Below are 25,326 nucleotides of genomic sequence, written 5' to 3' on the forward strand. Positions count from 1 at the left end.
CTGGCTCTACCACTCAGGCATCCTTCACTCAGCTCCTTATCTCTCATTTTCCTTCTTTCTCAGCAGCTGGGTTCCCAGGGAATTCACCTTTGTAAATAATACCCTCTGCAAACACACACACACCATCTTCACTCAAAACCACACTAACAACTCTCTTTGTTAAAGAACAATGGCTGATCCTTAGCCATTGCACAGGCATATTTCAACACCACTTTCTACATACATTCATACAGAGGAAAATATCCATGTCAATCACATACCCTTAATGTTCTGCCTCCCTCCAAAGTGAAAGCTGCCCTACAACTAGTGACAGTGAAATATAACCAAGGAGGAACAGCAGTGCTGAAAACCTGAAAAGGCAGAGAGGAGAATCTGTGCGAGAGGAGGAGGTAGGTGGTAAATTGATGAAAGATGCTTGATAAAAGTCTCAGTTTCCTGCACTTTCTCTATGTATTGCAATACCATTACACACTGCTGCTAGTTAGAATGACATAGAAGATGCATCACAGAAACAGGATATTTTACCCAACTACTCTGTGCTGGTGTTTATAATCCACATCCTTCCATTCCACATACCTCACCTCAGCCTTTCAGCATATTTTACTATTCCCTTTTCTTTTACTTTTTTTTATAGCCCTTGATAATTTGCTTTTGTAATTTTTCTGAAGGTTTTTAAATCCTCTCCTTTGGTACCTAGGTCTTTCTTCCAAGTTTGTTTCTTCAGATTCACTTTTCTCTTTAGTTCTTTATTTATCCACATTTCCCCATAACTAACTTGCTTGTTTCTGACATTTGGCGGAATACATTCTCCTTGAACTCCATTATCATTTTACGCACCTCCCAGGGTTTTTATCTGTTGCTTTGAGGGGAATACTAATGTGTCAGTTGGGCTGTTTCTCTATGGGTGGCAGGAGTGGTGGCAGGTCAGATAAGAGTTTGGATGGCACAAATAAAATCTTCTTTATAAACAAACATTGAAGCTGATGTATCCTGGGGGCATACTGATAGACCTATGATGCTTCAAAACGAACAAGTCATTGTTTTTATAATGGCGTTGGTCAATGATGGTGTGTTGGCTGTTATGTAGAAAGAGTTCTCTACTCTTTTCGAGATTGTATCCTGGAATCTTTCCACCATCTAAGCCATGTCACAACCCCCGGAGAGATTAATAACTTTTAAAGGATATTTGAGTTCCCAATGACCACTTTTATTTTTCACGGCAAGACTCCAAGTTTTAAGGCTTTGTAACAAACAAACTAAAAGCAAGATTGACTAATCGCTATCTGGAAACTCCAGGCCATAGTTGTACCTTCCTTCCCGCTATCTGCAGAATTACAGTATTTATAGGAAACCAATTCAACATCACACTCAGCTTCTAAGGGGTTCACCCCACCCCATTTCACTAAGTCATGATGTCAAGTGACCATCGAAAGTCACTTTTCTCGGTTTACAGGGAATCGTGAACCGACCACAAACAGTAAGACCTATTTGCGCAATTCAATTCTTCCACCAGATGTGCGAGGATGAATCTTTAAGATTGCTGAGTTTACCACCGTCTTCCTGACCAGAGACCATGTACCATCTCACATTCTTCCCTGGAACTCGCAGAGGACTCATTGCTTCCTCTCTACTGAACCTCAAGCCTGCACTGCCTTTCAACAAGATCATGGCTGATCCGATTGTAGCCAATGTGGCAACTGTATCAACAAAGACTTATGGCCAGACATCTGATTCTCCACCTAGGCTCATTATATATACTTGGCTGAGATTCCAAGTCTCTAAGTACATTATCTCAGCAGGAGTTCTGCTTGGGCAACTGCAGTGGAGTGTGCATTTCGCTTGATTGGCAACTTTATGTGGTCATATTGTGTTATTCTTTCTATGATTTCTTTAATCAATGTCTGTATGTTTATTTAGTCAAGGTTAAAAGATGTGAAGTGGATATAGTGATACTATAACCACCCTGTTTGCTTGACACTTTTATAAGGTTGTAGGAATAGCAGATTTTTAAAAAACAGATTTCTGAATGGGTGTTTTTCTTTTCCCTCAGCATTTCTGCTCTTGCCATTGTTGCTATATGGTTCATTGGTTCTGTACATAACAGGACAAAGGGGCCGTGGAGGCGGAAAGGGATCATGGATGCTTTGGAGGGCATAGAGGACATGGAGGGAACAAGGAGGCCATGAAGGTGGCAGGGGGAACATGGAGTTGATGGAGGTATAAGAAATGGTGTCTTTAAGAATATTATAGAATTAGCGGCATTGTATTGTAAACCCTTAGCAGATGGTTGTATGCTTTCTGTTTCTATCTCTCTTCAGGAAAAAAACATTCTTAGCAGCCAGGAACTGAGGCAAAATAAAAGTGTATACATTTCGAAATTGATGGCAGAGAGTCTTCTGGAGCCTTATGTACTCTTTGATCTATACGAGTGTCTGGTAAAGGCTCGCAAATGATCCTCAGCATGAAGTAAAATAAAAGGCGACCTCAAGCTGAGTGATGGACATGGGGGAAGTGACCATCCTGACATCTTGGGTACCTGACTTGTATTCATTCTTTATAAACCAACCCCTAGAAATAAAGTACATTAACGAGTGCTCAGAGGCAGGGGAGAGTCATCAGGCAGCCGCCTTCTCCAGACAAGGGAAGATGGAGGGTGACAGTGGAGGCTGGTTCTAACTGGGGACTTTAAACCAAGTTGTGTCTGCCAAATCGGAAAATTTCGAGACTCAAGCTACCCGCAACAGTAGCGAGAATCCAGCCCTGAGTGAGAGATGGTTTTGGTGTTTCGAATCCATCCCTTCGCTGAGATTGAGAGTGAAAAAGAGCTACAATAGCCTGTATTTTAGTCCATGCAGATGAGTGCTTGGGATGGTTGCTGTTTTAAAATCAGAAAAGTAATGCCCTGTGGTTTGTAACTACCAGATACCTTTAAGCTTTTTCAGCAGCTTTCCTGCCTACAACCAATCTGAGTGTCAGGCTAGAGGCCTGTCAACAAGAGGTCCTACAACACCAGTCTGCAACAAATCTGACCTGACAGCAGGTAATTCTAGTAAAGGTCATGTAGTTAGGCCTGGGTAGTCAAATTTAATCTTAACAATCAATCACTTTTATACTGTATGCACTGTTATAAGTAATAAGGTCAAGGAAGCCATTATAACACTAAAATGAGGCTTCCTGCAGACATTTCACATTCTGTACCTTTTTATTGACTACATATATTGATTTTGTATTAAAAGTCATGAAACAAATGATTGTAAAATAATGAACTTTGATTAAGCTATAACTAGTGAATCAATGTGATTGCTGAGTGACTGGAATTTAATTTTAAATTAATACTGTATAAGCTTAAATGTTTTTAGAAAAAGCAGAGCTAGCAGAAATTGTTCAGACAAAGGAATTTTCCTAACTTTTAAGAAGCTATAGGTCATCATTGTCTGCCAAGATCTGACTCAAGAATAAGTCTCGTTTTTCACAATCTGGTCAAGATTAGTAAGTAAAGAAGCTATTGTCTGCCATAAACTGTCCTTTTGAACCGAGGTGTTATGTAATTAAAGACTAATTGAATTAACCTAACAACTGCTAGAACCAACCAATAGGCTAACAGTAGCCTGACCAAATATGGTATTATGTCCACAAAAAGGGATAAAAACAGGGTCATGAAAAGGGTTCGTTGTGGCCAGGATTTGAAAACTCATGTGTCAGTCTCCATAAGCAAATTCAAGATCAAAGACTAAAAACCTGAGAGAGGGTGGAAATTAGCAATACTTCAGATGGATTGGGCAATTGGGTGAAGTTGTAAAAGTCATTATCCAAAAGGTTGATTAACACACTTTTTCTTTAGTAGACTTTCTGAAACCTGCTATCCAAAGGATCCTGTCCCATCTTAATTGGTTAAATCTCATACGGACAAAAGTAAATTAAAGTGAGTTAATTCAAAGCTGATTTACAGGTAGATCACAATTAAAAGAGCAATAGAAATTGTTACATTAAAATCTTACAATAAAGGTGGCTCTAAAGGTGGTGAGTGAGCAGATGACGGCTGAAGGATATCTGGTGGTGAAGGAAGGGTGTAGACAGATTGTACAGAGGAATACTAACACTGTGAGATCACAATACTGTTTATAACCTGTTCCAATACTGGGTAGCTTGTTGTGTCTGGAGGAATCATTCTTGTTCTTCCTCACCCACAATCAGTACTTTAAAGGCTTTTTTGGAAAAACGTACTTTATTCATAAAATATCTGAAAGAACATTACAAAACATTTCTAAATGGCCAACACAAAAAATGCAATCATATTCAACTTTTACACATAGATCATCAGGTGCTTCAATACAATCAATGAATATTACCAGCGTTTCAATATGGTCATTACAGACAGTCAGACAGTGCAATGGTATTCAAGTTATCGACATACATCATGTTGCACTCTGAGGTGCTCAATACAATTATGATACATTTAGTATTCAGTGCATACATTTATTGTGAGCCGTACAGCCCGAGGGGTCTGTACAATTCCCAGCCCCTCGGTGCACTATGGCAGAGAGGTGAACAACGGTCTCTTCCCCACCACAGCTACCTTGAGGCCAACATGCAGAGGGGGTAAGACTCCTGGCATGTAGGAAGGATCTGATGGGGAGGGCCTTTCTCACCACCAGCCAAGCTACATCTTGGTGCTTGTTGGAAAGTTCTGGTGATGAAGCATTATGCCAAATGACTTTGACAGTCTGCTTGGGGAGCCATCCAACAGGATCCACCATCTCCTTTTCCCTCAGGGCCTCTAGGATGTTACGTGCCGACAACTGCCTGATGGACTTGTGGTCAAAGGTGTTTCTCTGCATAAATTTTTCCACGAGGGACAGGTGGTACGGCACGGTCCAACTACTTGGAGCGTTCCGCGGCAGCGTGGCCAAACCCATCCTTCGCAACACCGGAGACAGGTAGAACCTCATCACGTAGTGACACTTGGTGTTTGCGTACCGAGGGTCTACGCACAGCTTGATGCAGCCGCACACAAAGGTGGCCATCACGATGAGGGTGATGTTGGACACGTTTTCCCCCCCTTTATCTAGAGGTTTGTACATCGCGTCCCTGCGGACACGATCCATTTTCAACCTCCAGATAAAGCGAAAGATGACTCAGGTGATCGCCATCGCGCAGGAGTGAGGAATGGGCCAGACCTGCACCATGTACAGCAACAGCGAGAGTGCCTCACACCTGATGACCAGGTTCTTACCCGCAATGGTGAGGGGGCATCGCTCCCACATGCCCAGTTTTCTTTCCACTATAGCCACTTGCTCCTTCCAGTTTCTAACGCATGCCCCGGTCCCTCCGAACCATGTCCCCAGCACCTTCAGGTCGTCTGGCCTGACGGTGAAGGGGACAAAGGATTGGACAGCCCAGTTCCCAAAGAACATGGCCTCGCTCTTACCACGATTTTTCTTGGCTCCTGAGGCCAGTTCGAACTGGTTGCAGATGTGGATCAGTCTGCGCACCGACAGCGGATCCGAGCAGAAGACGGTGACATCGTCTATGTACAGGGAGGCTTTGACCTGAGTGCCTCCACTGCCTGGGATCATCACTCTTCTTATGCCCGGATCCTTCCTGATGGACTCACAAAGGGTTCTATGCAACACACCAACAGAACAGGGGAGAGAGGGCAGCCCTGCCTGACTCCAGATTTAATTGGAAAGATTTCTCATGGATTCAGTCATTCTCAACCCCCTTCAGATATTGGGTTTTCTGAGTCCTGAGTAACAAATAGAATGAACGTTAAAGTGAAAGTGAGTCATAGTGTTTAACTCACCACTCACCAGCTGTGAGTGGATTGGTTGTCCATCTCTTGTCCTGCCATAATTCAAACCAGAGGTGAGTGGGAAGTGATAAGCAGGAAGTGATAAGCAAGTCTTCCCTGGTCAAGGCCCAGCAAGCTCACCCCGAGTTTTAAAAAGTAGCACAAACTGCCCAAACTGAAGCTAAAGCAGAAGGAGTTCCATAGAGCTACTATTTTAAAAATGGGCTGCTGCTGAGAAAGTGGAGAACCCCTCACAGGCCTGTAGACAAAGCGTGGATGGTCGCCCTACCAAATAGTGGTGGTACCTAGGCACTCTAGGGAGATATTGAGGATAGCCCACAAAAACCACATGACTGGTCATCTGGGATACCCAAGCCCGCATAAATTGGCATTTGTGCTGGCCATGCCTCCACAAGGACAGGCTCAGTTCTGTAAAATGTGCCACATGTGCCAGATTGTGGGGAAGCCCCTACCTGCAATAAAACCAGCTCCCCTGATTTCCATGCCAGCTTTTGGGGAACCGTTCAGCATGGTGTTGCTGGATTGTGTTTGACCCCTGCCGAAAACCAAAGGGGGCCGCCAGTATATCCTCAATATTATGCATGTGGCTACCCGTTTCGCAAAGGCCATCACCCTGAGAATCATTTGTGCCAAGATAATGGTGGAAAAGTTAACTCAGTTCTTCAGCCAATATGGGTCACCGGCTGAGACCCAGTCTGACAGAGCAGCAATTTTATGTCCACAATTATCCAGAAATCATGAGTAATCTGGGTATAACCCAGTTAAAGTCCTCAGCCTATCAGCCACAGTGACAAGGGGCTTTAGAACGGTGCCATCAGACCCCCCAGGATGATGATGGGGGGCACACTGCCCTGAGTGCCCCCATGACTGGGGCAAAGAGCTGGGGTTTCTCCTGTTTGTCACACAGGGTTCACCCAATGAGTGACCTGGCTTTGGCCCCTTTGAGTTAGTTTATGGACATGAGGTGAAAAGCCCTCTAAAACTAATCAAGGAAAGATTCTTAGAGCAAAGGGGTGAACCTTCAATGTTAGATTACATAGCCGGATCCCAGGAGTGGCTCACAAGGGCCTGTAAAGTGGCCCAGGAGCACCTTAAAACTTCACAGACAGTCACGAAAAGACGAGCAGATAATAATGCCAACACCCGAACCTTTCAGCCAGCGGCCCATGTATTAGTGTCACTACCCTTATAGGGTGAACCACTGGAAGCCCAGTTCAGTGGTCCATCTAGAGTAGGGAAGAGGATTGGTGAGGTGAATTATTGAAATGATACCCCAGGTTGCAGAAAAAAGAGCAGGCTATGTCACATCAACATGCAGGAACAGTGCCTCAGCCAGGAGGAAGATCAACAAGCAGGGTCTGTCAGGCAGTGAGGGTATTGGAGGACAAAAGCGAGAGGGAGGATGAGGTAGAGGGAGGCCGGGACAACACCCAATTTGAATTCCCCTCTGTCTGGTTAGCTCACAGTGAACTATTAGGGAGATTAAACATTGTGCTCCCCCATCTAAACCCAGAACAGAGCGGAGGCATGACAGGGCTGCTCACAGCATTTAAAGGAGTCTGTAGGGACAAACCAGGCTGCACAGCTCTCACTATACACGACGTGGAGGCAGAAGAGACTTCTCCCATAAAACAGCGTCTTTAGCACCTAGGTCCTGAGAAAGTGGCCCAGGTGAAAGCAGAAATCCTGTACATGTTGGTAAACAACCTGAATGAAGCCATTCAAAATAGCTGTAACTCCCCAGCTGTGCTAGTGCCTAAGCCCAATGGCTCAATCAGTCTCTGCATTGAGTACAAAAAGGTTAATGTCGTGACAGCATGGATTCCTACCCAATTCCTCACCAGGAGGGACTGTATTAACAAGGTAGGAAGTGTTATGCTTATAACAAAAATAGATCTGCTTATGGACATTGGCAGGTGAATGAAATCTCAGCCTCCTCACCCCAGGCAGCCTTTCACAATGCAGGGTTATGCCATTCGGACGAAGAAATGCTCCGGTCACCTTCCAGGTGCTAATAATCCAGCTAGTGGCTCTGATCCCTAACTGTGTAATGTATCTTAATGACCTACTCGTGTACAGTGACACCTGGAGGGACTAGTTGGAATAGCAGGAGGCCCTTTGCATAATGCAAAATGGATCAGAAAGGCCCATTAGCTTTGTTGAGAAGGGCTATTCTGAGTCAGAAAAAGAGGGGTTATCAGTAGTATTCGGTGTAAAAAAGTTTCGCCAGTACCTACATGGACGACATTTTACCATTGTGTTTAACCATAGACCATTAGCAGGATTATTCAGTGAGGATAAGGCCGTTCCGCCAATGACATCAGCTAGAATACAACGCCGGGTTCTGACATCTGTGTGCGAGTATACTTTTATGTACTTCCCTGGTCTATATATTGCAAATGCAGCTGCACTCAGTCGTCCCCCATTACCAGATAGTATTGTAAATACTCCCGTTCCACAAGATTTAGCGCTATTATTGAATTTCTCCGATTCTTCGCCTGTGTGTGTGAAACAAATTAGAAATTGGGCAAACAGAGATCCAATATTGTCAAAAGTCAGAGACTTTGTTTTTCAAGAATGGCAAAACTCGCCTGTATCTGAAGAATTGAGACCATTCCATGTTAGAAACACGGAATTAAGCTGTCAAGATGGAATTGTGCTGTGGGGTTCAGGAGTTGTCAACCTATCACAAAGTAGAGAACCATTCTTGACAGAGCTTCACAGTGCACATCCAGGCATATCAGAAATGAAAATGCTTGCATGAAGCTATGTCTGGTGGCCAGGCATTGACGGGGACATTGAAGGGATGGCTAAGCACTGTCTCCATTGTTAACAACAGAAGTTTCTGTTTCAGCTCCCCTGCATCTGTGGGAGTGGCCTGGTCGACCCTGGGCTCACATATCGATTATGTGGGACCATTCTTAGGTACCATGTTCTTGTTGATCAGAGATGCACATTCTAAATGGATGGATGTGTATAAAGTCAAATCACCAACGTCAAACGCAACTATGGAGAACCTACTGTTTCAGCATACATGGCCTACGTGAAATTGTCATTTCTGATAATGGTACAGCTTTTACCAGCACCAAGTTTCAAAAATGTATGGACTTGAATACAATCCGACATATTTATACAGCCCCTTGGCATCCTTCATAGAATGGTCTAGCCAAGAGGGCAGTACAAACATTTAAGTCTGGTATAAAAAAGTTATCAGAAGGTACTCTGGAATCTCAACTTTCCCAGTTTCTCTTCAGTTATCATACAATGCCCCATTCGACTATGGGTTCAACACTGTTGGAGTTATTAATGAAACGCTATTTGCATACATATTTACTATTGGTGTTTCCACATTTAGAGGGGAAGGTAGCGTAGAACCAGAGGATTCAGAAATTTAGCCATGACATACACAATAAAGCTTGCACATTCAGTGTAGGGGACAAGATATACGTGTGAAATTTCAGCAGTGGACCCTGCTGGGCTCCAGGAGTCATTGTTTTAGAGACTGGTCCAATACCCTTCCAAGTACAAGTGGGAGATAGAATCGTCTGTAAGCACGTAGATCACATCCATACCAGAGAGACATTCCAACAATTAACTGATCAGCCTGTGATTAACATTGAACCGTCGACTTCTGAGGCGTGTGATCTACCTGGATCAGGCATTCCAGGTGCTTCAGAGAGTTGCCAAATCCTGAACTGCCTTGTTCCGATGATGAGTCTCATAGTGCAGATCCCGATCCTGTCAATCCTGTTCAGAAAGAGCACCTCAGAGACTTGATTTATAATCACCTGATATTGTATATATATTGGTTGGATTGTTTAAATGTTTTTCTGTAAAAGGTAATTATAAAAAAACTAAAGGTGGAGGAAATGTGGTAACTGGATTTGTAGTCACTCCGTCCTGTCAATCATGGGTCATGTGATGTACTGCGGGGCTTCCAATCAGTAAGCTCTTAGCACAGGCAGTCCGCAGCGGTGGGGGAGGGGGGGAGTCTTTCTGACGAGAGATCTGGTCAAGTGTGCAAGCATTGCAAATGTCTCTGTAATAAAGTTTAACTGTTTCTTGATGAAACTAGTCTGTCCCATTGAGTCAAACCAAAGTTTGTGGTGCATTGATCAAAAAACAGGGGAAGGTGAAAGATGCCCATGACCAGCAGACAGGTAATGTACTACCCAACCTGAACATCAGTCTGAAAGTTTGAGCACAACACCCTTGATGGTAAATGGGGCCTAGCAGAAATCATCAGCATATACCCAGAACCATCATATAAAGTATGAACACAAAATGGCATGACGGCGCAGTGAAACAGATGTGAATCAGAACAATAGCACAATCAGAAACACCAAGTAACCATATTGTGACTAGACGACACAAACAAAGCAACTATCACCGACAATCTGAAACCATAGACCAGTCTCCAGCAACAATCATCAGATCTAAAGATGGATGGATAAACAAACCCCTGATACTTTTCAGAAACTTGTAAATTTACTCCTCTGTGTTAAAGTACATTCAGACACAATGTCATTTTTCTTTATTGTCATGTAAATAGTTTGATTCTTTAAGGGTGAAACTTTAGTTTTAAAAAAGGGAGATGTTGTGATATGATGTGCATATATCTTTAAGAGAGCCTATCTTAAACTTTCCATCCTGACAGGATGTGATATACAAGTCCCATTACTTATAGTCAATCTCCAGGCAGTAGGAGCAGAGGTCAGAGGCGTCATACTTAGTCTCTCAATGAGCATTAGTCTTTTCTTCAAATAAAGAGTCCACATTATCATTTCACAAATCCTTGTGTATCATTGGTATGTTTATGTCAAAGAGAAGAAGATCATGACACCATCCAAGACAAAGCATCCCACTTGTTCAGCACCCAATCCTGCACCTTGAACATTCTCTCTCTCCACCACCAGGGCACAGTAGCAGCAGTGTGTACAAGATGCACCGCAGCAATTCACCAAAGCACCTTCCAAACCTGTGAACTTTAAGAGCTAGAGGGACAAGAGCAGCAGACGCATGGCAACACCACCGCCTGCAAATTCTCCTCCAAGCCACTCACCATCCTGACTTGGAACTGTATCGCTGTTCCTCTACTGTCGCTGGGTCAAAATCCTGTAACTCCCCCCCAACTAACAGCACTGTGGGTGTACCTACACCACAGGGACTGCAGCAGTTCAAGAAGGCAACTCACCACCACCTTCTCAAGGGCAAATAGGGATGGACGGTAAATGCTGGCCTAGCCAGTGATGCTCACATCCCATAAATGAATTAAACAAAAGGTTCAGTAGTCTTTGGCAGGGCCCGTCACAGAATCTGTAACCAGGAGGTGTTAGCCTAGAGAATCTCAGCAGTCAAAACAAGAATCTGAGCAACTTTTTCCTGCCTTGTTGAAGCTTTAATCATTGCATAATGTAGAAGCTAGGAGGAGGAAGAGTAAAATTTGTAGCTGCACAAGGTTATGTACGTGGGTGTCTTACACAATGTTAGATTGGTAACTTTCTGTTTTACATATGAACCACACAATGCCATCTTATCCATCCTCCCTGACATGCTCATATTTTGCCTGAATTTCATCCCCCGCTTCCAACTTCACCCATGTTAAAATATCCGCAATGCCTCCTGTTTCTAACATATTCTGCCACTGACTAACACTAAGAGTGAGATACAATGCCATGGAATTATCAGGTTATGGTGTCCTTTATTCCTATTTTATTGACTTACTCCCAGCTGAATATGCCGTGGTCAGTACTGCCGGATTACTGAAAGAAAAGCAGTTGGCACGTCACCTGATTAAACGAAAGAGGAACTGTGCTCACACCCTGTGAGGATTGATCATACTGACTCTGAGTCAGAATGAGAGTGGGCTATCACTTTTGGAAAACTGACTTGTGCTTCTCTGCAAAGGCACAGGCTGGAATTTTCCGCTCCCTTTGACAGCAGGCATGTTTGGCAGCATGAACGGACAACATGGCGAGAAGGCCAAAAATCAGTTTTACGTCGTCATAAATTCAATTTGCGATTGCCCATTCCACCCATCAACGGCGGGCAGCATTTCCCGCTATCGCACTTCAGGAACCTAATTTCAATACTTCAGCATCTCATTATGAGCCATGCTCACCAGAATCATCCCCCCCACACTGGATCATCCGGGAACCTCACACCGACGTGTTTCACAACTGTACATAAGCGACGTGCACCTGGTGAGCTGCACTTCACTTGGGACTTTGAGGTTTGTTTGCCTACCTTGCTTCGGGCAACACTCCCAGTCATCAGCGCCAGGCTTCATAGGCAGCACCACATCACTTTTAGGGGGGGCTCATGGGCAGGTCTCCAGCTACCAGACCAGCCATAAGGTGGGAGTGGCTTTTCAACGGCTGCAGGACTAGGGCCTGCATGGGGAAGGGGGAAAAGTGGCCTCAGGCAAGGGAAGTGGCTGCAGGACAAGGGCGGTGCTGGGGAAGGGGGTTAACCAAGGGTGTGTGTGTGGGGGGCACATGTTGATCTGTGCAAGTGGTCTTAAGATGATGAGGGCTGAAGAGGCAGTTTCCAGAGGAGATGAGGCCAGATGAAGGTGCGAGAGTGCTCACGAGAGAGTGAATGGTGATGTCCCTTGAGTGAGTGAGATGCCAGTAATTGTGTGAATGGCCTTGTGAGTGTGAGAGTTTAGAGTGATGATACAGTTGCCATTACCCTGGCAGCACAGATGAGATCATTCATCCTCTTTTTGCACTGGATGGCCAAACTCTTCTGTGCAGCGTTGGCACTGACCACCACTGCCACCGCCTCCCAAGACAGAGTGATGAGATTGCTGGACCTCCTGTGGCCAGAGTGGGCAGGTGGAGGACATTATGGAGGGTCTCCAAAAGGCATTCCAGTGACGGGTCACTGGCTTTCAGAGCCATGCCTTCATTGGAGCAATTCTGGGCTACAAGCATTGAAGCTGTGTGCATGACTGCAGTTTAGATATGGCATCCGAAGTGAGAAAAGGGTGATGTAACAGCATGGCGGGCGATTCAGAGGCCTCCTGCCAGTGAGACGGCGTGTTTCCTGTAGCCGCATAATTAATGAGGTCGGAAGCATACGATACGGTGCAAAAACCAGCCATTGCGGCTGATGGGAAAAACATTGTTTTTCACTCTCACTAGCATACTTAGTGCAAATCTGGGACAATTCCGCCCACAGATTCATACATCTACGCAGCAAGTATATTACAATATGCAACATATATGAAGATCAGATCATATGTAACATACACAAACATTCCACTGTATGCACAATCATTTCCAAGTCAATTACATACATGGACATCTCATAGATTTTTATTCTATCACCCCTGCTCTGTCTCTCAATTACCAACAGCAATTCACTATGTGCCCCCACCCCTCCTCCAGCTGTCTAACTACCCTCTCTGGTACCCATGCTGTGTTGGGTGAGTTCTTGCTGTATGACAGGCTGTGCAGCTACTTGGTCATGTCACCACATCCTCGACTGATGTCACTGATTTGGTTTATTATATCTCAGGAAATGAAGTAATTTCAGCTCCGATGAGGACATACGACCATACGAACAAGGAGCAGGGAGTAGGCTATTCAGCCCCTCGAGCCTGCTCCGCCATTTAATAAGATCATGACTGATCTGATAGTAACCTGAAATTTGCATCCCACCTACTGCCGATAACCTGTCACCCCCTTGCTTACCAAGAATCTATCCACCTCTGCCTTAAAAATATTCAAAGACTGCTTCCACCACCTTTTCAGGAAGAGAGTTCCACAGACCCATGACCCTCTAAAACAAATTCACCTCATCTCTGTTTTAAACGGGTGACCCCTTATTTTTAAACTATGACCCCTAGTTCTAGGTTCTCCCACAAGAGGAAACGTCCTCTCCATATCCCCCTGTCAAGACCCCTCAGGATTTTATTTGTTTCAATCAAGTTGCCTTTTTACTCTTCTAAACTCCAGCGGATTCAAGCCTAGTCTGTTCAACCTAGTATGTTCCTCATAAGACAACCCACCCATTTCAAGTATTAGTCTGGTAAACCTTCTCTGAACTGCTTCCAATGCATCAAATTAGGGATGCTGCATCAGGCGCAGTTATTAAATGATTCAGCAGGAAAGCTTTCATATTCTCAGCAAGAAACAATCAGAACAATAACAAATGTGTGGCTAGCTTCCCTTTTAAAATAAAACGTTTCTTTGTGGAGTCAGCTATTTCTCAGACTCAATTGCATAAACAAAAGGGGAAATGCTAGCATTTATATAACAGCTTTGATTCCAACAGAACATTAGAAAGTGTTTCAGGCACAAGGAAGAATAAAAGAAAACTTGTCTTTAAATAGCTATTAATTGTTTGTCAAATATTTTTAACTAGATGCAAGTGGATGACATTATTTGGGGTTTAACTTGAGCATAAAATATTTCACTCTGTACATACATGTAAGACTCCAGTATCAGCCTTCACCAGCTGGTTTTCTGGTGTATAACATGGTAGTAGTGAATGGTTGCCTAAAGGTGAAGGCTGGAAACTAAGAAATAAATCAGACAGAAGTCTACAATCCTAGCAGCTATTGTAAGAAATGGCAAAAAAGTATTATGAAGGTATAAATATTCTCAGATGTTCTCGGAGCCTGACCCATATGACCAGTGGAAGTGAATATGTGGGCATGGGTTACATGCCTACCAAAGAGGAAACAAGGAATGGCCTTGGCATTGTCACTTTCATCAGGAAGTGAAATCAGAAGTATTTTGTGAGATCGCTGTCCAGCAATTGGATACTGGGGAGGCAGTGGCATAGTGGTATTGTCACTGGACTAGTATTCCAGGTATAGTATATAAGGTAATGCACTGGAATTAAAAGTCTGATGATGACCATGAAACTATTGTCATAAAAACCCATCTGGTTCACCAATGTCCTTTAGGGAAGGAAATCTGTTATCCTGGTCTGGCCTACATGTGACTCCAGACCCACAACAATGTGGTTGACTCTAAATGCCCTCTGAACAAGGGCAATTAGGGATGGGCAATAAATGCTGATCTAGCCAGTGGTGCCTGCATCTCATGAACAAAGAAAGAAAAAACTGATGAAATCTAGGACCTTTTATTGGAGTTTTTGGGTGAAATTTACTAGAAAATTTAGATTCCTGCAAGGCATGATCAGATTTTGATAGGTTTTTTGGAAAATAGGTGGGTTATTCAATGAAGTGGTGGAATATACCATGCACTTTCATGGACTGCATAAAAGCTTGAGGAAATTCACTTTGGGGATCCTGGGTTCAGTGGTCATATTTAAATTGTTGGATTGTGCTAAGGTGTGGCATATGGACAGACTTCAGGTTAGAACTGGAGTTCAGTTCTCAAACAGGGAGACCCAGTGGATCAAATGTCTGCTGCCTTGAAAAAAAAAACCCTGGGGAAACAGTCACTTCCTGCAGACTTCATGGAACAGATGGGCCATTCCACTATGACACAAAGAATAGAGGACGCAATGATTGCTGGATTTCGGAACGGTCATGTTACTGGACACAGGCATTAGTGCAATGGAAGAGTTATAGACAGGTGGAATAAGGAAAGAAGCATGTTTAATAGATCTGGATATTATAGTAGAAAACAGAATTGAAACAGCAATAATAAGTGAATGAATCCCAGGAATACCCAAAGGGGTGACTCAAAATGTCATTAAACGCTTACCTGCTCATAACAACACGACACAGAGAATTCTGAGGCAGAAGACCAAGATATTGATGAATGCAATGATTTGTGCCAGTCAAAAGAAGTTTTAGTTTTGTGATGAATGTGTTGGTCACTGGCTTGTTTAACTGTGCAGTGTTAGACAGTATGAGGGACAGATTGGTTAAAATGCTGTCTTGATTCACTAAGTATCAATGCAAGATTAAGGAATATAAAAGTGCAGCTTGCTTTGTGTTTGATGATGAAAACACATTAAGGTCACTATGAGTTGTAACTCCATACAAACTAGCTGCAGTAAGCCAGTCTCTGCGTCTTAGTAAACCTTCTATGAAAAAGGCACTAATGTAACTTATAATGGAACATGATAAGGCAGTAGCTTGGGGAAAGTCAGTGAATTTGCAGTTTACCCAGTCAGAATATTATTGTTTCCCTCAATAAAGCCTGATGTTTTGCATCAGACTGTTAGACCAGTATTAATGGTGTCAGGTGATAAGAATCAGGGAGGGAAAAAAGTGAACTGCATTTAAGTTACATTAAAATATTGGTTCACCTTCTATCTGTAGGTTAAAGCACCTGCTGAACAATGCAGATGTGGTTGATGAAGTGCATATGAGGTTAATAGAAGAGATTAATGAGAACCGTGAACTGCAATAGTATTGGAGGATGGCACCATCGACTATTGTGGACCTTCCATTGGCACAGGATTTTAACAACGTAATTGCTATGGGTCTAATGATATGGGACAAAGAGAGGAATATTTTCATTCTACATTTCATAGACCTGACAGCCAGATTTAATTTTCCTTTTTGCAATAATACATAGCAAGACAAAAGGGTGATGATTATAGACAAAATCATGGAGCAATTGATAGTGACTGGACTTGAGGCAACAGCTAAGTTTCTGACTGATAATAGAAGGGAATTTGGCAATGACACATTTCGAGATGCGTGGAAAGTTGAACATTATGGCCATGAATAATATATCTGGAAGTCTTTCAGCAATGGACTCTGTGGATAGAATCACATGGCAATAGATCAAATGCTATATAAAACCTTAGCCAATCAACAGACTCTGCAAGGGCAGTTTATGCAAATAATTCACTTCAGATAGTTGGAGGGGATAGTCTCTACCACTTGGTTTATTGGCGAAATCCCAAATTGCCTTTTGTGCTGTGTGATAGTCCTCCTGCTCTAGAAGGTATTGCAATTGGTTAATTTTTTCTGTGCTTTTGAATGATTTACATGCAGAGAGATGGGTTTATTCAAGGCTGACACCAGAGGGAAATTGACCTTTGAGGTGAATAGCCATTCTCAGGTAGATTGTAAATAGTACAGGGCTGATCACAGCTTGCCCCCAGCCCGGAATTTGAAGGCATCTATTTCCGATCCCACTCAAGATGATTGCAGTCATATCATCATGAGAAAATTGCGGAGTGGGTCAGGGACTAAGGAATGTGACAACTGTGGGATATGCAAGAAAAGCTACTGTCAAGTTTAATTATTGCTTGGATGTTAAGGGTAGTGCCCATGGACTGGCAGAATGGGATGAAAGAGTATAGAGTAAAAAAATGCAATGCAAGTATGGATAGTGGGTCTGTAAATTACTCCTGTATCAGAAAACAAGCACGTACCAGAGAAGGAGCCTCCAATAGTGTGAGAGGGAGCTCTCACAGTGGTAGTCCCCGCAGATATCCAAGTGCAAGTAGAGGCCATACCTTGAATAGATGCTGTAGCTTGAATAGATTAGACAATGAAATGGGGGCTACAGAACAGTCTCACAACAGAACTAGGAGCAAAAGCCCTCATGACCATGAAGTTTTGGTGGCTGCCAATAAATCTGAAGATAAACTAACAGCAGGCAAAACAAAAAGTAATTAGATAGTTGAAAGTTTGAAATGTTGGTGAAACTGCCCAACGAGGCAACAGATGCATAAGGGAAACTATGGAAACTAAATAAATGCATGTGTAGCCTGAATGCTGCATTCAGGGTGTGGTATTTCTCAGTTAGATCTGTTTTGCTGTAAAAGGTTGTGTTCAACTAAGATTAGATCCTGTAGTGTTTTGTTGGTATCATAAAGGAAAACTTTCAGGCATTTTCATGATGCATGTTGATGATTTCTTATGGGGTGGAAGGTACTGTAGAATTTGAGAAATGATTCATAAGATTAGAGTAGAATTTAAAATTGGGAGTCAGGTCTGTGGGGCTTTTAAATATATTGGTTTAAGTGTTAAGCAGAGTAGGTCTGGAGTAACTTTAAATCAACAGTGCTATTTGGAGAATGTTACTCCCATCCTTGTTAATCATGCTTGGTCATCATAGAGAGATGATGTCATATCAAAAGAAAAGATAGAGAAGTTGTGACGTTTGATTGGTCAGCTGAATTGGTTGGGCACTCAGTCTAGACCAGATGTTAGGTTTGGTGTGTTGGACGTAAGTACTACAATGAAGCACCCTAAATTCCAGAATGTTTTAAGGGCAAATAAAGCACTGAAAAACTAGATCTGAAGAAATATCTACTTAAGTTCCCCCCTTGGGTGACCCAGAGAATATGGAACTAGTCATTTTTAGTGATGTTTCACATGCTAATATCCATCGGTCGCAACATGCACATCTTTTCAGTCCCTGCTTCTATCACATAGCCTATTACTTTCCAGTGCTTCAATCCTGTATGTTGCCAGGATGTCTTGAAACGGTATTTTGGCAGAACAATCTATTAGTGACCACAAGATAATGTTCAGTGCCCAGGGTAAGGATACATACACCATTGGAATTGGATTTTCCAACTCCAAGTTTTCCAATGGTGTTTGGCCAATGGACTGGTTGTCCTACACGCTGCCATTGAAATCACCAAGAAGTACGATCTTTGACTGTGATGGTACAGCTGCCAGAGTTGTGTCTCAGATGGAGCTGAAGGCTTATTTCATATTGTCCTCCGTGTCCAAGGCAGGTGTGTAAATGCTGATAAGGGTGACAGATTGATTGGTTTTGAGCTTCAGATTGAGTGTCATGAGACACCCATCAATCCTATAGAGGGTTCGGGGATTCTCTTTATGAGTTTGTTTTTGATGCAAAGCCAACACCATGAATTCTGCACGTTCTTGCAATTTTCCTTTCCAGATGAAAGTTTAGCCACCACCATGTTCATTGATTTGTCTCTTGTCTGCTCTAAGGGCCTTTCTAAGGGATTTATCAATGTCTAGGCAGGGAACATGGGGACTCCTGTCACTGTCCACCTCTCAGGTCTTTCTGGGTTCTCCATTTTTAAAAATTCATTCACGGGATGTAGGCTTTGCTGGCTGGGCCAGCATTCATTGCCCATCCCTAGTTGGCCTTGAGAAAAGACTCGATATTCCAAGATCCTATCTTGATTGTTTGGTTTTCTGATTTTTGATCGTTAATGGACAATCATGCTGGATACGGTTTTCCAGACAGGTTTGAAGTGAGGCAGGTTATTGTTAGGGCACTTTTCTAGCTCCATCCCCTTGTGGGGTGAGTGGAGTCAATCTTGAGGAGGACTGCTTGGACACAGCGAGCAGCACTAAATCAGTTCTCTGCCTTGAATAGAAGTGGCGTGGTTAGTTGGTAACTGTCGCCTTTCTGTCAGGTTGTGACTAGAAGCTCCCAGGTATCACAATCCTGTCCTCACTGCGACTAGCCAATCACCAAGCGGCTTACAGTAATTTGCCGTCCGTAGAAGGGGCTGCACATGTTGTCTTATAGAGTGGGAATCTGTTGCACAGCAGGCTCCACATTGCCTTGCCAGGGTATTGGTTGATTTCAGTGAATGGACGAGCTGGTGTAATTGAGGACAAGGCCTTATTGCAAACCTTTGTCCACCTTCACAGCGTCAGCTGTTCCACACTGAAGGATTCTGTTGCGGTGAGGCTTATTGAATGGCAGCTTTTGCTCGCTGTAAAGTAGGTATGTGGGGATTTTGAATGATGTAGAGGCTCCAACAGTTATTTCTCCCCACCCTAACACCCTGTCACTGTGGTCCGCCATTGCTTATTCGTCAGGAGAGGTGCTGCTTAGTTTGCAGCTAGCCTCCATATCGGGAGGTTGCTTTGACTCTCCGCCACCCACTGACGCATTTGGTAGCTGCAGTTCTCCTCAACTGTGATGAGCAGTCAAAGAATCACAGGGCACCCGCTTGGGGGAGCTTCCAATCCAGGATGCAGACAGGTCCCTGAGTCAGAGAGCCTGCTGCCTTAGGAGGGTGGGTGCTGCCACTGTCAGAGGAGAATGCAAGGGCACCTTCATCTTGAGGCACTGAAGAGGTTAGATATATAATATTTAAATCTTTAGTAGAAAAATCTCTGGCTACAGATGTGAGACTACCTCTCTGGAGGGGGAACCACTCCGCAAGGTCCTTTATTGGCTGTGGCTCTCAGTGACTGACCTGTTCATCATTGGGAAGATCCCAGCTGCACCCTCAATCAGCCCACGATTGGACATTTAATTATGCCGCTGCCGAGCTGCTGGCCTCTGCTGATGTAACTCATCTAGAGGAAAATTGCCCGGAGGCAGGAATGCATAAGTCTCTGACCCGAAACTTCAACTTCAAAATATCCTCAGATTCTGCCTGCAAGTCCACCCCCACGGGACCAGTAATATTCCACCCAGAGAGCCATAGAAGTTCATGGCACAGAGGGAATCATTCAGCCCATCCTGTCTGTGCTGGCAGTGAAATATCTACCCAGCATAAATCCACATTCCAACACTTGGTCAGTAGCCTTACAGGTTACAATACTTTAAGATCATTAAAAATAGGTGCAAGAGTAGGCCATTCAGCCCATTGTGCATGCTCCACCATTCAGTAATCACTGATCTAATGGTGGCCTTAATTCCACTTTCCTGCCTGTCCACCATAACCATTGAATCCCTTGTTGATCAAAAATCTGTCTAACTCAGCCTTGAATATATTCAATAGGCCAACCTCTACTGCTCTCTGTGGTACAGAATTCCAAAGATTAATGGCCCTCTGAGAAAAGAAATTCCTCCTCATCTCCATCTTAAATGGGACACCCCTTGTTTTTAAACTGTGCCCCTAGTTCTAGATTCCCCATGAGGGGAAACATCCTCTTAGCATCTACTCTGTCATGCCCCCTCAAAACCTTATATGTTTCAATAAGAACACCTCTTATTCTTTTAAACTCCAATGAGTATAGACCCAACCTGCTCAATCTTTCCTCATAAGACAATCCCTTCATCCCAGGAATCCGCCCAGTGAACCTTTTCTGAACTGCTTCCAATGCAAGTATATCCCTCCTTAATTAAGGAGACCAAAACTAGACACAATAATCTGGATGCAGTCTCACCAATACCCTGTACAGTTGCAGCAAGACTTCTCTACTTTTATACTCCATCCCCCTTGCAATCGAGGCCAACATTCCATTTGCCTTCCTAATTATTTGTTGTGTCTGCATGCAGTTCTTTTACTGATTCATGTACAAGGACGCCCAGATCCCTTTGTGCCGCAGTTATCACAGTGTCTCTGGCAGCAGGTGGTGATGTTGAGGGAGAGCGCTGAGCTGGAGAACTGCCCAGCTCCTATGGGCCCCTCCCTGTAGGGAGCAGCATCTTTAACAAGCTGAGGGGCAGAGCCAGATGCCGTGAGGTGAGGGAGAAAGCAGCCCGGACCAAAGTCAAGATTCAGCAAGGACTTGTGAGTTGCAGTGTTGGAGGAGTAGGTCAATTGAAGTGCCTGAGTGTGGATAAGGACCCAGGAAGGGAATTGAAAACCTAGCCAAACTGACTGGCAGTACATCATGAGAAGCCTCATGATAGCATGAGTGAGAGAATAGAACTGCAGCCAGGAACTGGGCCACAGAACAAGCCTGGTGAGCGACTGCATTTAGGAGCCAAGGCCCCGAATAGGACAGAGATCTGGAGCATCAGCAGTGAATATTCTCTGTAAATAGTGTGTTTCTTGGAGTTACGTTTTCCATTGAGGGTTGATACTACTTTGATGCCAGAGGAATAAACAAACCTTGTTTTATAACCTTTGCGAAGTCTGTGTGCTTAAATCTTTTTTTTTGCAAAAATATACTTTATTCATAAAATATCTTCAACCACATTCCAAACCATTTCAAAAACACCATTACAAAGGTACAATCAGGTTCAACTTCTACAACATGTATCACAAGGTGCATCAGTACAAACAATGAATATTACAATCATTTGCAGACATTCATTTTGAGCTGTACAGCCCGAGGGGATTTAAACAGTTCCCAGTCCCTCGATGCACTGTGGCAGAAAGGTCTTAGGCAGCGACCCTTCCCCATTGCGCCTTTGTGGCAGCTGCCCCAAGCTTTAGTGCATCCCTCAGCACGTAGTCCTGGACCTTGGAATGTGCCAGTCTGCAACACTCGGTCGGGGACAACTCTTTGCGCTGGAAGACCAACAAGTTTCGGGCAGACCAAAGAGCGTCTTTCACCGAGTTGATGATCCTCCAGCTGCAGTTGATGTTTGTCTCTGTGTGTGTCCCAGGAACAGCCCGTAGAGCACAAAGTCCTGTGTCACAGAACTGCTCATGAACCTCAACAGAAACCACTGCATCTCTCTCCAGACCTTCTTTGCAAAGGCACAATCTACAAGGGGGTGAACAACGGTCTCTTCCCCACCACAGCCACCTCGAGGGCAACGTGCCGAGGGGGTGAGACTCCTGGCGTGTAGGAAGGATCTGACGGGGAGGGCCTTTCTCACCACCAGCCAAGCTATGTCTTGGTGCTTGTTGGAAAGTTCTGGCGATGAGGCATTACGCCAAATGACTTTGACAGTCTGTGTGCTTAAATCTCATGTTACCACAGCATTCTGGAGTCTCCCTCCATTTAAATAACATTCTGCTTTTCTATTCAGCCAGCTTCATATTTCCATACATTATACTCCATCTGCCAAATTTTTGCCCACTCACTTGACCTATTTCCATCCACAGTCGTTGACAGGGCCCTCAACCGTGTCCGGCCCATATCCCGCGCATCCTCCCTCACGCCTTCTCCTCCTTCCCAGAAACATGATAGGGTCCCCCTTGTCCTCACTTATCACCCCACCAGCCTCCGCATTCAAAGGATCATCCTCCGCCATTTCCACCAACTCCAGCATGATGCCACCACCAAACACATCTTCCCTTCACCCCCCCTGACGGCATTCCGTAGGGATCGTTCCCTCCGGGACACCCTGGTCCACTCCTCCATCACCCCCTACTCCTCAACCCCCACTTATGGCACCTCCCCATGCCCACGCAGAAGATGCAACACCTGCCCCTTCACTTCCTCTCTCCTCACCGTCCAAGGGCCCAAACACTCATTTCAAGTGAAGCAGCATTTCACTTGCATTTCCCCTAACTTAGTCTACTGTATTCGTTGCTCCCAATGCGGTCTCCTCTACATTGGAGAGACCAAACGCAAACTGGGCGACCGTTTTGCGGAACACCTGCGGTCTGTCCGCAAGAAAGACCCAAACCTCCCTGTCGCTTGCCATTTTAACACTCCACCCTGTTCTCTTGCCCACATGTCTGTCCTTGGCTTGCTGCATTGTTCCAGTGAAGCCCAACGCAAACTGGAGGAACAGCACCTCATCTTCCGACTAGGCACTTTACAGCCTTCCGGGCTGAATATTGAATTCAACAACTTTAGATCTTAAACTCCCCCTCCCCCCATCCCCACCCCGTTTCTCCCCCCCACCCCCCCCCGCCTTTTTTTTTCAATAATTTATATAGATTCTTCTTTCCCCACCTATTTCCATTATTTTTAAATCTAAAACTAAAACCTCGTTAGTCTTTCCACCCCACCCCCACTAGAGCTGTACTTTGAATATCCTGTCTTCCATTCTTAATTAGCACTTTTCTTAGACAAATATCACCACCTTCAACACCTCTTTGACCCTTTTGTCTGTGACATCTTTTGATTATCTGCTCATCTCCACAATCACCACACCCTCAATGTCTCTCTCCACACACACCCCACCACCCCCCCCCCCCACCACCCACCTTAAACCAGTTTATATATCTCCCTTCTTCTAACTATGCTTCAGTCTTCAGTTCTGCCGAAGGGCCATGAAGGCTCGAAACGTTAACTGATTTCTTCTCCGCTGATGCTGCCAGACCTGCTGAGTTTTTCCAGGTAATTCTGTTTTTGTTTGGGATTTCCAGCATCCGCAGTAGCTTTTAGCTTTTTGTTTTTATCTATTTATATCCATGTATATATCCATATCTACACACACCTTAAATGTGATGACATTTTCTGTCTCTACTATCCTTCCTAGCAGTGAGCTCCAAACCATTACCACCATCCTTTGGGTAAAAAAATTCTCCTCAACTTCTCCTTAATCCTTATATGATTTTTAAAAAATTCTGTGGCACCTGGTTATTGATCTCTCTGTTAAGGAAAATAGGTCCTTTCTATCTGTAATGAGCAGTCTATAGGGAATTGTTTGTAATAATGAGGAACCATATCTTCTGCTATCAGGAGTGATGATGGACTGAACTTAAGTTGCTGTTGTGCGTCAGGACCAGTTGGATGCCCTGACCTGTGCACATGTGCTGTAAGTGCCCAGAACATTAAAACTTCTGATGGGCTGATTTACACCGCCCAGGACACTGCACCTGTATCTCTTACATTGAGTTTGGATACCCACTACTGACACTAGAAATGTTAAACTGTTTAATTTCTGATGTAGCTCAGTGATTAACAGCATAACTCAACCCACACACCTCACACATCGTCCCCCAAGACCCCAACAACACCCTCATCCAGTCTGACTAATGCCTCCAACTCTACAAGAGCCCCTACAACACAACTCCCATCCGATTCAACCCCCCAACCTCCTGATCCAACCTGACTACCCCTGACCCAATTCTCCCTCCAACCTGACACCCTCCCTGACCCGACCTAACTATACCCTTTACTAAACTCGCCCAACCCAACCCTCCATAGTCCAAGCCCCTCGATCTAACTAACCCCAACGATCCTCCTACCACTCCAACTCAACCATTCCCAACTTGATCTGACTACCCACCGACCCAAACCCCTGACCCAACTTCAAATCCCCGACCTGACTTCACCTCTGACCCAAAATTCAGACCTGACCTGAGTACCCCACCTCGACCTGACCCACCCAACTACACCCTGTCAACCACTCAATCACCCACCCACTCTGGCGCCCTCACTCTCTCTCATACTCACCATCTGCTCACCCATTCACCCATGCACCTACTCATTCGTCCGCCTCCCATTCTCTCACTCACTCACCCACCCAATCATTCACTCACCCATTGAAAACCATTGAGATCTACAGAAACTTACCTGAATACAGCGGCTGGCAGCGTAAAAAGGGCCATGTCATCCGCACTGCTCCTCTCTGCCCGTCTTCTCCTGCACTACTCATCTTCACCATTTTTCTGTGTCGATGGCTGAGCTGATCCAATGCTGCAGAGTGCAAAAAGTTAAGAATGCAGAGATCTTTGAGGGCTGCAGAGATACGTGCAGCATCACTGCTGATCAGAAGACCTGATCCCATATTTCAGAGCTTCACCTATCAGGGTCATACATTAGAAAATGGAACGCAGCCCATGTCTTTTATCCTAATGTGAATCACAAAGACTCCACCTCTGTTACAACACCTATCTCCACTCCTACCTCAGTCCCCTTTGCTGCTTAAGTCTGTGTTCTTGCTTGTTTACTTCTAGACTTGACTATTCCAACGCTCTCCAGATTGGCCTCCCATCCTCAATAAACTTCAGCTCAACTAAAACTCTGCTGCCCATATCCAACAGTGCACCAAGTCCCATTCCCCTATCTACCCTCTGCTTGCTAAGTTGCATCAGCT

The 25,326-nt window shown here is 44.3% G+C and overlaps 1 protein-coding gene across 1 annotated transcript in view; it reads right to left on the reverse strand.

The window, feature by feature from the left end:
* Positions 1-25,326, reverse strand: part of LOC144683679 (uncharacterized) — a 124,680-nt gene that overhangs the window by 42,787 nt on the left and 56,567 nt on the right. The gene's annotated exons all lie outside the window — the stretch shown is intronic.

This window comes from Cetorhinus maximus, chromosome 8 (genome assembly GCF_964194155.1).
Source record: "Cetorhinus maximus chromosome 8, sCetMax3.hap1.1, whole genome shotgun sequence".
Taxonomy (NCBI): Eukaryota; Metazoa; Chordata; class Chondrichthyes; order Lamniformes; family Cetorhinidae; genus Cetorhinus; species Cetorhinus maximus.